At 43.3% G+C, this 13,869-nt stretch overlaps 1 protein-coding gene and 1 non-coding gene across 4 annotated transcripts in view; both read right to left on the minus strand.

The window, feature by feature from the left end:
• The window catches only part of adcy6b (adenylate cyclase 6b), a 38,059-nt gene extending 28,784 nt beyond the window's left edge, over window positions 1-9,275 (minus strand). Inside the window, exons 1-3 of one of the 3 annotated variants that reach the window (XM_076878844.1) lie at window positions 4,812-5,564; window positions 2,302-2,727; window positions 54-251 (exon numbers count right to left, since the gene is read on the minus strand). The gene's annotated coding sequence lies outside the window, so the exon portion shown is untranslated. Of the gene's footprint in view, window positions 1-53; window positions 252-2,301; window positions 2,765-4,811 lie in introns of those variants that run through there. The other 2 variants (XR_013095070.1, XM_004558716.6) reach the window with 2 other exon arrangements.
• Window positions 9,276-13,495: 4,220 nt separating this feature from the next.
• On the minus strand, window positions 13,496-13,567 carry trnac-gca (transfer RNA cysteine (anticodon GCA)). Its single transcript has one exon. It is a non-coding gene; the product is annotated as a tRNA-Cys (tRNA).
• Window positions 13,568-13,869: the final 302 nt, after the last annotated feature.

Below are 13,869 nucleotides of genomic sequence, written 5' to 3' on the forward strand. Positions count from 1 at the left end.
TGATCTTGAAGCTTTTAATCTCTTTTAATATAGAGATTTGAGAATCGTCTCACCTGTGTTGGCTTAATTGTGTTTAGCAACACTGCGCTCTTTGGCCAGGCCACTAGTTTACCCCAGCGAGCACACACCATGAGCTCAAATTGGCCAAAAGCATCAGAGGGCCGTCTGCATTTGAGTTGCTTTCTTTTGTAGAAACAGTCAGTGTGTCAACTCTATACACCACCGAGTGCCTTTAAAAACCACCTGTTCTCCTGTAAAAGCAAATGAAAAACCAAACACAAAAAACATGTGATATTGTTAAGCAAACAAAGCATGAGGGAATATCACCTGATTGCATTAACATTAATAGTATGCATTTTTCATATTACACATATGTTTGGTGTTATAGGGCCTATTTATGCCACTGAATGTGCACGTCTTTGTATGGTTTGCCCATTCCACTTCTTTTCTTTCCATGCCTCAGCCAGCCTGGGACCACACTTTCAAATGTTTTTGTTCTGCCTGCAAAATGCTGAACTGTAAAAGCAGAACCTCCTCTAATTCCTGCCTCGTGCAGCAGGTGCCATTCATAAGTTTTATCCTGAAACCATGACAAAGAATGCAGTCCCGTTCCAACCAGCTCTACACTGATTGCCGGCTTCCACAACTGGTATCAAACACCACTTCTTGGTGGCTAGCACTCTGCCATGCTTTGCCACCGAAATCTGCCCCTAACATCTTGAGTGGGCAGGCATGGGTGTGCTCTATTTGACAACAAAGGCCTACTGAGTGGGCACCATCAGAGATCAAGAGCTCTCCAGTCCAGATTAAATTGTCCATGCTTCCCCCATTAGCTTTGATGACTCACTATAGCTGGATTGTAGCAGTACATGTCAAGGACAGCGCTAACCTCTAAACTCTAAGCAAATCTCCCAGGCTGACAGAGCTAAGACTAATGGTGGGAAGAGCAAGCATGAAGTGCACACATGTTTATAATCAACAGCAGCCTCTAACATGAAAGCTGCCAAGCTGAAAACTAAAAGGATAACTATTTAACTATATGTTAAATATAACCCACACTGGTGCAAGCTGGGAAACCATCTCTTCAGTAACTATTATTTAATTAAATTCCTTCCTACTTAATAATAGATTAATAGCTGATCACAACATTTACAAACTGGTAAAGTAATTAGCATGCTGTTTCACGTTGGGTGCATTTTTTTTAATTTTTTTTTTGGCGTATGACCCACTCTGGCACACTGCAAGCATGTGTCCCTTCACCTTCATTTTTCCTGCAGAAACAACCTTAGTCCTCGACTCATCCTTATACATTTACGACAGGTCAGACTGCGACATGCGGCTCTTATGTAATGCAATCTATGCAGGCATACATCTGCCATAAACCACGAAACGAATCTGTACATTGCACATGTGTACATTGGAATCAGCCGTCCTGCGTGCGTTTAAAAATTAGGACGATGCGTACGAGCAAATATCTGTATTATTGTGCACATTGACACGGAGCAGCAACAGTCCTGCGGTCACCGGCGCTGACATGATTCTGATGTCCGAAAACATGTTTGGCAATTACACGTGTAGGCCCAGGCTGTGTCTGATTAAGGGGCAGTCGGCCGAAGCGCATTACATAACAGGACGCTCTAAGTAGCCACTGAGGCACTGCTCCCAGTGTTCAAATGTAGCCGCTTTAACCACAAATCTCATGGAGACGGCGTTGGACCCGGATAGTCTGGAGTCAGCCGGGAGTGTGTGGGTTGCAGAAGAAAGTGCAGGTTGCCACACATCAGCGCCTCTACTAACTTGTCGTGAGTAAAACATTCCGTTGGGCAACTTCTGCCTTGGCAGCTGATCCTCTGATATCGGATGAATGTGCTATCCAGCTCACAGGACTACTGTACAGTGATAAGGGCTGTAAAAGGGCTACACACCGGGCCTGTTCCCCCAACATAAACGCGTACGTCATTATGTTTGGACTCCAAACAGGTCACTGGGCAAGAGGACGCTGGTGAAACGCTCTGGGCAGAATCGCCAAGTGTCACTCGGCTGATTCGCCTCTTCGCGTTAAATGTCACATTACATAAATAAAGTGATGTCTGCGCCTGTGTACAGTAGTGTACAGTCCCGCTGAATAGTTCAGGCGGCTCAACGCCGCCGCAGTCATCACAGCAAAACACACTCCAGTGCAAGTCAACTGCTCCCAGTCTTTTCCACGGCTCTATCCTTTGACTGCTTTTCAGTGTCGCCGAGCTGTAGCAAATTCACATTGTTGCCCAATACAAAGCTTAAGACATGCAGTGTACTTACCAGTGGACATCCAGTAGGAGTAACCGTAACACTGCAGTGGAGCTTAGCCCTGTCTTCGGTCTTTACGCAGCCGCCGTGACACACTTCGGATGCGGGTCTGTCCTTGTGGAAAGCAAGGGAAAACTGCGAAATTGGCAGGACAGCCTTCTCTCTTCCCAGCCAAAGCTACGACCCTACATTCACAGCGCTCCTCTCTCCCTCTCTCTATCTCTCTCCCTCACACACACACAGTCACACACACACTGACAGTTCCAGTCCAACATTCCCATCCCATTCATGATCGCAGGAGTCCCCCTAGAGGTGACGTGCGTGCGTCTCCACCTGCTCGAGTGTGATCCGCTCTCCTGCCCGTCATTATGTCCATTTGTTCCTTCCTCCTCGTTTACTTCACCCTTGTTGTAACACAGCGTGCAGATTAATAGCAAGCTAGGAGAGAACAAAGAAGCTGTTGTTAAGCATTGCATGCAAATATTGTCAAAACACCACCTAGTGGCGATGATTTATCCACTAAAAACTTCCAAAAGTCTCCCGAAGCGATCATGTTGACCTCTAAACTGTTTTTTATTCAGTTCTTACAATCATCACAGTTGGTCTTATATAAAGTACATCAAAACCATTTATTAAGAAACAACTGACTCGGGCTTAATGGCTGCACAGACCACCAAAAATCACTCAGTGCAAACTGTGTGAACTAGGAGCTCAACAAGTGCTCAATTTGCTGACAGGGACAATGAATATTAAATATTGGGCTTCAGTAAGCACGCAGTATGACTACATTAATGCACACAGTTGTAAGTTAGTTTACTCTGCTTTTACATGGAAGGACTGCTGCATAAATCTATGTTACAGCACCATATTTTACTAATGTGAGCCTAAATATTACTAAAATGGCTTTATATTAGCCAGGGCAACACAAGTGTGGGTGCAGAAGAAACAGAATAGAAAATGGAAAATTGCTTCTTATTTTGTTTGTTTTGGTCTTTGCTTAACTTTAAAATACTCCCGAGGCGTCCAACTGGATTTATGTCTCTAATTTAGGAGACTGGTGACAGTCTTCACTTCTCCTTTAAATGCAATTTCATGATTGCTTTGTGTGGGAAATTTATGTTTTTCAAGTGTCTTGAGACTAGAAATCATCTTTGATCTTTTATGCATTGTTGCACTTCAAAATGCATTAAACCTGCGTTCACAGAAAAATGTACAAATGTCATCTGTCCAGCATGGTTAACGCTTGTATAGATCTACCTCCAGCTGTTGTAATCCTAGCCAGGTCCACTCCAACCATGCTGGACGCCATCTGAGTCCAATAAATATATTTTGATTTCATCTGTCCAAAACTGTGCTGCCAGTTTTCATTAGCTTCTTTTAATGCTCAAAGTTCGAGTTTGAAGTTTTGTGCTGTTTTCAGACCAGATGTGTCTTTTTTTCTCCTTTTTCTTGGACACTGTGTATAGTAGGGGTTGTCCTAATGCAAAATTCTTCACAATATCTGAGCAGTCACTGAAACAGCAGTTTACCACACAGCTGTTCAAAAAACTGTAATTTATAGCTAAACTTCTATTTTTAAAAAAAGTTGTTTTAGATCAATGTTTGTCTTTTCTAGACAAGAACAAAATTTATGAGACCTTCCCGTCAGGTTTCAGGGACTTTCACAATGCTCAGTCTTCTCTTTTAAAAGTAATAAATGATACTCTACTGAATGTCTGGTGATTTCTGTACTGGTGATTGTTCCATCTTAGCTCCGCTGGGCCCGAGTGCTACCTTTTACTCAGTCAATCATGATTTACTCATTTAGCATTTGGAACATTGTGTAGGAGTCAAGGGTTTGGCTCGAAACAGGTTTCAGTCTTATATTAAATAAGGGGCTTTTTCAGTCTACATTGGAAAATACTCTTCTATGACATCTGGAGTTCCCAGAGACTCTATTTTGTGGCCTGTTCTGTTTTCTTTGTACATGCTGCCTCTGAATATGACATGTCTTTTTCATTCCAACTCAGATGATTTACAAACATATACCAGGGAATCTTGGAAATCACTCCTCTATACAAGGGCACAATCCCTGTATCCTGGCTTCAAATAATTCAATGTTTCATATTTTCCCACAGCTAAACAAGGCAAGAATGAGGTTATATTGTGTGGCCTTCCATCTTTAGTTTAGCATATATATGGAGTTATTCAGTCAGTCTTATTTATTTACAGTTAGACCAAAACCCTTTAGCTAGATTTCTGGCTGGGGCAAAAAAAGAAAAGAAAAGATCACATTGTTCCAGTGCTGACAGCCTTGCAGTGGCTCCCTGTGCATTACAGAATTCAGTATAAAGTGTCACTGTTTGTGTTTAGCCTTAAATGGTCTAGCATCAAATCATGTGGCAGATATACAGCATTCATATGCCTCCTCAAGATCATTAAGGTCAGCATCCAGTCACTACTAACTATCTGAGGGAAGCTTTCTAACTTGATGTTATTGCATCAACACCTCACACATGCATCAAGTCTTACTGTTTTTATACCTTAGCTGATAACACCTTTATTTTATGCAAGTGTACTGCCTCTGCTATGGTTGGGCAGTCAGCTAAACTCCTTCCCCACATCAAGACTCTGACGACACGATTCCCGGTTCACAGGTTTATTGACACAGGGAAAGGTGAAACTGTAACAAACAGTACAAGGCATAATCACTGTACTTATTCACCATGTACATATATAACGATGAAAATATATTAACCCAGTTTTTTAATATGTCAACATGCAATGTTCATATGAATTACTTCCCTTTTTAAGTCAAATACAAACATCAAATTATGATTTTAACAAGTCTTACTATAATGAATGCCTCCAATTCGTTTGTCATTCCCCTTTAACTAGCTCCATAAGCGATTGCTAGCTTAAACTGCATAAGATTGGTTTTATCATTAAACTTACAGAAAAATGAACTTACTTGAAAGAAAGTGGTCTATACATGCACATAAAATATAAAACAAGTCTATACATACCCACAATGCTACCAAAGGCATAGGATGCATGTGGATGCCACTGGATTTATCTGGCTAAGGCCACCATGCTGCACATGCCTTCTCCTTAATTCACAGACTTACTTCCTGTTTACCGACGACATCATGTCCTATTACAGACTACAGGTTTTAAGGTGGCACCAGAGAGTTACAATTGCATATTTAAACATTTACCAAATCCAAGAAAACAGTCTACCTTAAAAACTTTTGATATCAGAACACTCCCCGCCTGGCGTGATTAACGCCACCACACTTTGTCAATGACAGTTCAACACCTAGACATCTGAAGCCAGAAGAAGTACTATTTCTGTAATGGGTCTCACAAACAATGTTTCTCCTCCTGGCTTGATGACCTTGACCTCGACCTGGCGAACTTTACCATCTTTGCTTTGGAAGGTCTGTGTTACCAGACCAAGTGGCCACTTATTTCTTTGTACTTGACTGTCCTTGAGGAGAACAACATCCCCTGGCTTAATGTTTGGGTTAGATGACTGCCACTTCCTACGTGATTGCAATGTTGGAAGGAACTGCTTGCGCCACCTGTCCCAGAAGGTGTTGGACAGGTGCTGGACTTGTCTCCACTGATGCTTGTAGAGGTCAGCGGCTCCAAACTCTCCTGGAGGAGCAGGAACACAGTTTACCTTCTGTGTTAGAAGAGCAGCTGGCGTAAGAATGAATGAGTTGTCGGGGTCAGTTGTTACAGGAACAAGAGGCCGGGCATTAATGATGCCTCCTACTTCTGCCATGAAAGTTACCAACACTTCATGGGTCAGCTTCCCCTTGAGCTGGAGGAACATGGAGTCAAGAATCCTTCTAGCCAGACCAATCATCCTTTCCCACGTTCCACCAAAGTGGGAGGCATGTGGAGGGTTGAATGTCCAAGAGCAACCTTGGGCTGACAGATAAGACTTGACGCCATTGTGGTCGATGTTAGAGGGTATCTTCAAGGACTGACAAGCACCCGCAAAGTTAGTGCCTCTGTCTGATCGAATACTTTTGACCGGCCCTCTAACTGCTAGAAACCGCCTTAATGCGTTGATAAAGCTGGATGTGTCGAGGGATTCTATGACTTCAATATGTACGGCTCTTACGCTCATACATGTAAAAATCACGGCCCACCTTTTGCTGTGTGAGAGGCCTCCTCTAGTCCGGCGTGCAGAAACACTCCAAGGACCAAACACATCAAGGCCAACATTTGTGAAGGGAGGGTCTGTTGAGAGACGATCTGCCGGAAGGCTGGCCATTTTTTGGCAGCTTACTGGAGCTCTAAGTCTTCTGCATGTCACACATCGGTAGATGATGCTGCTCACTTTTCTCTTTCCACCAACTATCCAAAATCCAGCTGCACGGACGGCCCCTTCCGTAAAGAGACGCCCTTGATGGTGAACTTGTTCGTGGTACTGTCTAATGAGCAGGGTTGCAATATGATGATTGCCTGGAATAATCACAGGAGTCTTCTCACTCTGAGCAAGACTTGAATAGTGAAGACGACCTCCGACTCTTAGTAGGCCATGTGCATCAATAAAGGGATCGAGACTTTTCAGAGGACTACTTCTGGGAACCTCTTTGTGTATTACGATACATTTGATCTCCTCGCCATAAACCTCTTCTTGGACTGTTCGAATGATGATGTCTGAGGCTTGGGTGGATTCCTCAACACTAAATCCTGTCTTACAAAGATGCCAGCCCTTACAAGGTTTGTTTGTTGTGATCATGTTGTAACAACTGGCAATATGTTTCAGATGGGCGATTGCACGAGTCAGTGACTGCCACGAAGAAAACTTGGTGAATCGTTGGGACCCAAGTTGCTTGGATGCTGTAGCAGTGCTTAATGTGGACACAAGCGGTCGGATGTCTGGATCTGAACCTGGGTCCACAAGATCAAAGGTGATGTCAGGGATGTCTTGCTCTGGTTTGGACAGAAACCTGGATCCACTAAGCCAGTTGGTGTCTTTTAAAGTGCCTGCAGCAACAGAACGTGTTGTATGGTCTGCAGGGTTCTGGTTTGTGGCCACGTAGCGCCACTGGCGTGGACTGGAGGATCTTCGAATGCGCAGGACCCGATTACTTACGTACACATAAAAACGCCTGGTCTCATTACAAATGTAGCCCAGAACCACCTTACTATCTGTGTAATAAGTCACAGCATTAAGCTGAAGATCAAGTTCTGCTGAGATCAGGTCTGACAACTCAACAGCCAGTACTGCTGCACAGAGCTCTAATCTCGGGATTGTGTGCTCTGGACGAGGAGCCAGCTTGGCCTTTCCCATGACAAACCCCACATGCTGGTTTCCAGCAGTGTCTGTGACTCTAAGATATGCTACTGCAGCAATAGCTTTTGTTGAAGCGTCAGAGAAAACACACAATTCTCTGTTGACAGCTGTCGATGGTGAAGTTTCAGTGTAGGGTCTGGGTATCGTCAGACTTGACAACTCTGTCAGTGAAGCTCTCCACGAGGCCCAAGCTTCCTCCTTGTCTCGAGGTAATGGCACATCCCAGTCACCATTCTCAGCAGTGAGCTCTCGCAGAATGGCCTTGCCTTGTATGACAACTGGTGCTACAAACCCAAGAGGGTCGTAGAGACTGTTAATGATAGATAAGACTCCCCGGCGAGTATAAGGTTTTGTCTCCTGGGAGACACTGAAGACAAAGCAATCTGTTTGAAGGTTCCAGTTGAGCCCGAGACTGCGCTGCATCGGTACTGTGTCTGCATCAAGGTCAAGATCTTTAAGGTCACTTGCATAGTCTCTTGAAGGAAAGGCTCTCATGATCTCCTTCTTGTTTGCTGCGATCTTATGCAGCCTCAGGTTAGACCTGGAGAGGACATCCTGTGTCTTCTTTAACAAGTTGATAGCTGCTTCGACTGTAGGCAGAGACTTCAGTCCATCATCTACATAAAAGTCTCGCATCACAAAATGCTTTACATCAGGGTCAGCATGGAACTCACTGACCTGAACGGATTGATGGAGGCCGTAAATAGCCACTGCAGGCGAGGGGCTATTCCCGAACACGTGGACTGTCATGCGGTAGTCCACGATATCTTTGGAGAGGTCATTATCACGGAACCATAGAAACCTCAAGAAGTTTCTGTCCTCTTCTCTGACCAAGAAAGAGTAGAACATTTGTTCTACGTCTGCTGAGAATGCAACAGCTTCCTTTCTAAAGCGAATCAATACACCCAGCAGTGTGTTGTTCAGATCAGGCCCCGTCAACAGCACATCGTTGAGTGACACACCATTGAATCGAGCACTGGAGTCAAAAACTATTCTGATCTTCTTTGGTTTCTTGGGATGGTACACACCGAATGTTGGTAAATACCATCGCTCTTCCTCCTCACCCAACGGAGGAGCCAACTCTGCATGACCATTTTTGAACATCTGTTCCATGAAGCTAAGGAAGTGTTCCCTCATTTCAGGCTTCCTCTCAAAGTTGTGAATGAGAGACTTGAGACGCTTCAGTGCCTGAGGCCTGTTGTTAGGAAGCTGCTGACGTGGACTCTTGAAGGGTAAAGGGGCTACCCAGCTGTTATTTGTGTCTTTCTGTAGTCCAGCCTTCATTATTTTCATGAATGAAGCGTCCTGAATTGAAGGAGCAACTTGGTTATCCTGTTTGGTCCTCTTGAACACATTGCATCCAAGATGGTCAACATCGCAGATGGACTCTTGTTCAGGACACGTTGGAAGATGGTCTGCAACCTGGATGGCGCTGTACCTTTCTTTAACACAAAACACATTAGGGCATGGGTTAAAGATAGATGGCCTTCGCAGCTCTGTGGTATTTGTATAGAAGGAGCTGATTGCTGATGGCCTATGGACACTGCCGAGACACACGTTGCCCACAACAACCCACCCCAGATCTAACTTCTGAGCATAGGGCTGGTTGTGTGAACCATTCACCTGTTTGCGGACTTTATGTACTCTGATAACGTCCCTCCCTAGGAGAAGCATGATCTGGGCATTTGGGTCCAGATCTGGGATGAGGTGTGCCAGTGACTTTAAATGTGCATGATGAATAGCGACATCAGGGGTTGGAATCTCATCCCTGTTGTTGGGAATTTCATTGCATTCTGTGAGACTGGGTAATGGAATGCGGACAGTCCCATCAAGAGATTCCACCTCATAGCCACTTGCCCTCCTACCTGATTATTCTTTTACTCCTGCACATGTTCTCAGTATGTATGGCGCACATGGGCTTTTGTCACCAAACACTTCAAAAAACTGTGAGCGAACTAACGACCTGTTACTTTGCTCATCCAAAATTGCATACAGCTTCACTGCTTTTTCTCTGTTCCCAGCTGGATATACCTTCACGAGGCATATTTTGGAACAGGATCGGTCCATCAGATCTCCCCCGCAAACCTTTGTGCATTTGGCTGTGATGTCCGATTGAGGCAAAGTTTCAACTTCCTCCCCGCCATGGTCTGGAGCAGGGTCCTTCACTTCTATCCAAGGTGCAGGCCCTGGATGTAGAGCTGTGTTGTGCCTTTCACTTTTGCACTCAGAACACTGCACTTTGACCTTGCAATCCCTAGCAAGGTGCGATGATGCTGAACAGCATTTGAAACACAAATTGTGCTCCCTCAAGAACATCTTGCGCTCATCAATCGATTTTTCTCTGAATGCACGACATTTGCGTAATGGGTGTGGTTTCCCATGAATGGGGCATACTTTATCACAATCATCAAGCTTTGATGAGAACTTACTAGAATCAGAACTAGCTCTGGAGGATACGTCCGTTTTACAGACTGAGATTCCTCTATGCTTGTTTGGCTGCCACGCTAACTTTTCAGTCCTGGAGCTGATGTCTGTCTGAGTGATGAAGTTGAAGCTTGGATCGTTGGCAATGCTAGCCTCCTGGCTAACAAACTCTACAAAAAAGGTAAAGGGCGGATACGGCACATGCTCTCGCCGCTTGTACGATGCGCCAGCTGAAGCCCACTTTTCTTGCAGACGAAAGGGGAGCTTCTGCACAATTGGATTGACACCTCTTGCTGTGTCGAGGAATGAAAGTCCAGGTAGGTCTCCTTCATCCTTAGCCGAAAGAAGTTCCATCAGAAGATCACTCAACTTTGTTAACTTAGCATAGTCTCGATTTCCTACCTTTGGAAATGTGTCAATGCGCTTGAAGAGAGAATCCTCTATTGCCTCTGTTGAGCCGTAGGTTCTATCAAGTCTTTCCCATATCATATCCAGCCCAGCTCCTGGATGATTAACATGAATTGCTCTGATCTGCTCTGCGTGTTCTTTTGACTCCTTGCCAAGCCACTTTAAAAGAAGATCCATCTCTTCACTCGCAGTCAAATCTAAGCCACTGGTTGCAGATAGAAATGAGCGTTTCCAGGCTCTGTAGTTCTGTGGCTTGTCATTAAATTGAAGTAAGCCTGTAGACACAAGTTCACGGCGTGCAAGATATCTCACAAAATCATTTGGGTTGGGGCTGCCATAGTTGGCGTTAGGAGATATGGGATAGGCTGAGGGAAATGCACCACTATAGTCATTTTGAGATCTGAGATTCTGGGTTGGAGTAGCAGATCTGTGTTCAAATCTTACTTGTCGTGGCTCGTGAACATCTTCTTCCTTACAGATCTGAACTCCATGTGAGCTGGGGAACGGCTGTGATTTTGTTGGCGTAACACTTTCATGCTGCTGATGCCCTGTCTCTGATACTTTGCCTTGGTCCGCAACATACTGTTGTGTTCGTTGAATAGTTTCTAGAGGGTCAGAATCTAGTACAAGGTCACAACTACGTCTTTCACTATTGATATCAGCTGCAGCTTCTAGCACTTCTGCCTCCACAATGGCTGCAGCAGTTTCTTTCTTGTATTCTAGCATTTGCATTGAGGCTTCCAATTTAGCCTTTTCTAGTTTTAGGTTTATTTCCTCCTCAGCATAAGAAAGACGAGCCTTTGCTGCTTCTGCACGTGCTCGTGCCTTGGCTGCAGCAGACCCAGTTGATGATGCATAGGAGTGCACAGAAGGAGCGTGCGAATGCGTTTTTGACATGGTTGTTTCTTCTGACTTGGACTGAACAATTTCTCAGCGAATCTCTGCTTAGATGTGCTAATTGTCCATTAGTTGATTGTGATGATGGTCTCCCTACCATCTGTCGGCGTTTCCACGTTATCTTGCCCGCTAGGAAGTGTGGTTTCACTGTACTGCCTCTGCTATGGTTGGGCAGTCAGCTAAACTCCTTCCCCACATCAAGACTCTGACGACACGATTCCCGGTTCACAGGTTTATTGACACAGGGAAAGGTGAAACTGTAACAAACAGTACAAGGCATAATCACTGTACTTATTCACCATGTACATATATAACGATGAAAATATATTAACCCAGTTTTTTAATATGTCAACATGCAATGTTCATATGAATTACTTCCCTTTTTAAGTCAAATACAAACATCAAATTATGATTTTAACAAGTCTTACTATAATGAATGCCTCCAATTCGTTTGTCATTCCCCTTTAACTAGCTCCATAAGCGATTGCTAGCTTAAACTGCATAAGATTGGTTTTATCATTAAACTTACAGAAAAATGAACTTACTTGAAAGAAAGTGGTCTATACATGCACATAAAATATAAAACAAGTCTATACATACCCACAATGCTACCAAAGGCATAGGATGCATGTGGATGCCACTGGATTTATCTGGCTAAGGCCACCATGCTGCACATGCCTTCTCCTTAATTCACAGACTTACTTCCTGTTTACCGACGACATCATGTCCTATTACAGACTACAGGTTTTAAGGTGGCACCAGAGAGTTACAATTGCATATTTAAACATTTACCAAATCCAAGAAAACAGTCTACCTTAAAAACTTTTGATATCAGAACAGCAAGTGTGGACGCGTGTAGAGGAAGTCTGGGAACATTTTTGTTTTTCTTGCTCTTTTTAATTAATTAATTAATTAATTAATTAATTAATTAAATGTATTTATTTCTATTTATTAATTACCTACTAGGTAGAATTTGTGCCAGGTCCGAATCCCATAACACTTGTTTGGAAGGTTATACAAATATTAGACATTATTAGTCGGTAGTATACCTCATCATGCAGCTGCTCACTGAAGCCATTATTAACCTCCTAAGACCCAAACTCTTCCACGACATGCATTTTTAATTTCTCTTTGATATTTCGGCATATTGGGGCCCGATGAATGTAAAAACAAAGAATTACCAGATTTTTTTTAACCTTATTTTTGTTTTTAAAAAAAATAAGAGACACATATGAGGATATTCGTTTAAAATTTTGATAGAACAGTATCAGTATAATGTCCTCGTAAGTGGATATCAGACCCATGTAGAGCAAAATTGAGTATTTTAGTCTAAATAACCCAAAATGCGATGTCCACATATGTGGACGCCAGGTCCTAGGAGGTTAAGGAAGGGAAACCGGAATAAAAGGCTTAAATGTGCAGATGACACAAGAACTGAACTGGAAATCAGTGGCTACAGGTCTTGTGAAGCGATGAATGTTTTACTGAAATTGCCAGTAATAAATGTGCCATGCATAGCCATCTCAAGTGTTTACAGAGAGTTTTTTTAAAAATCCAGTTAGTGCCGGTTCTCTGGGTGAAAATGCCTTGTTGATGCTAGAGGTCAGGGGAAAATGACCAGACTGCTTCAAGCTGACAGGAAGGCAAAAATAACTTAAAAAAAAAACACACAGTTAAGTAACCACCAACATATGAAGAGCATCTCTGAATGGACAACAGGTCAAACCTTGAAGCAGATGGGCTACAGCAGCAGGGGACCCCACCAGAGGCCTCACCTGTCAACTAAGAACAGGAAACTGAGGCAACATTTTACACCAAAATTGAACAGTTACTGAAAAAAATGTTGCCTGGTCTGATAAATCTCATGTCAAATGCAACATGAAAACAAGGATCCTTCCCTGTATAAGTTGTTTAAGCTGCTGGTGGGAGTGTAAGGATGTGAGGGACATTGTCTTGGCATCTAATCACTGCATAACAAGCATACTTGTCGTATTTCAAAGATAGTCTTCAATGTGTCCATTTTTTCTATGGAAGCTGAACTATTTACAGCAGATAAACACTATCTGAAAACCATGAAAATATGAATCTGCCTCTTCAGCTAGGAAATGCTCTTGAGCTATAGTTTTTTTTTTAATGTTAGAGGGTCCTTCAAAAATGATACCTGATCATTTGAGCTTCCATAGGGGGAATCTGGAATTGAACCAGAGACCTCTTGATCTGCAGTCAAATGCTCTACCACTGAGCTATACCCCCTCAGAGAAACTGCATCTGTTCACTGAAATCTAACCAGTGGATGGGATGCTGTTATGAAGCAATTTTTAAGGAAGGGAAATAGGAGAATTTTTTTGATTGAAAAGGCCAGCAATAGATATGGAGGAGGTCAAAATGCATAAAACACAGTGGAGCTTGTGTCATTCTTTGAAAGCCATGACTGCAATTCAGGCAGTACTGTTCAGGATCTTCTCAAAATTGAAAAAATTATAAACACAGAAAAGCACCATCAGATTTTGATCCACCACGCAATACTATCCAAACTGTCTGATTGGGAACAGCTT

This window comes from Maylandia zebra, linkage group LG20, assembly GCF_041146795.1.
Source record: "Maylandia zebra isolate NMK-2024a linkage group LG20, Mzebra_GT3a, whole genome shotgun sequence".
NCBI classification, from domain to species: Eukaryota; Metazoa; Chordata; class Actinopteri; order Cichliformes; family Cichlidae; genus Maylandia; species Maylandia zebra.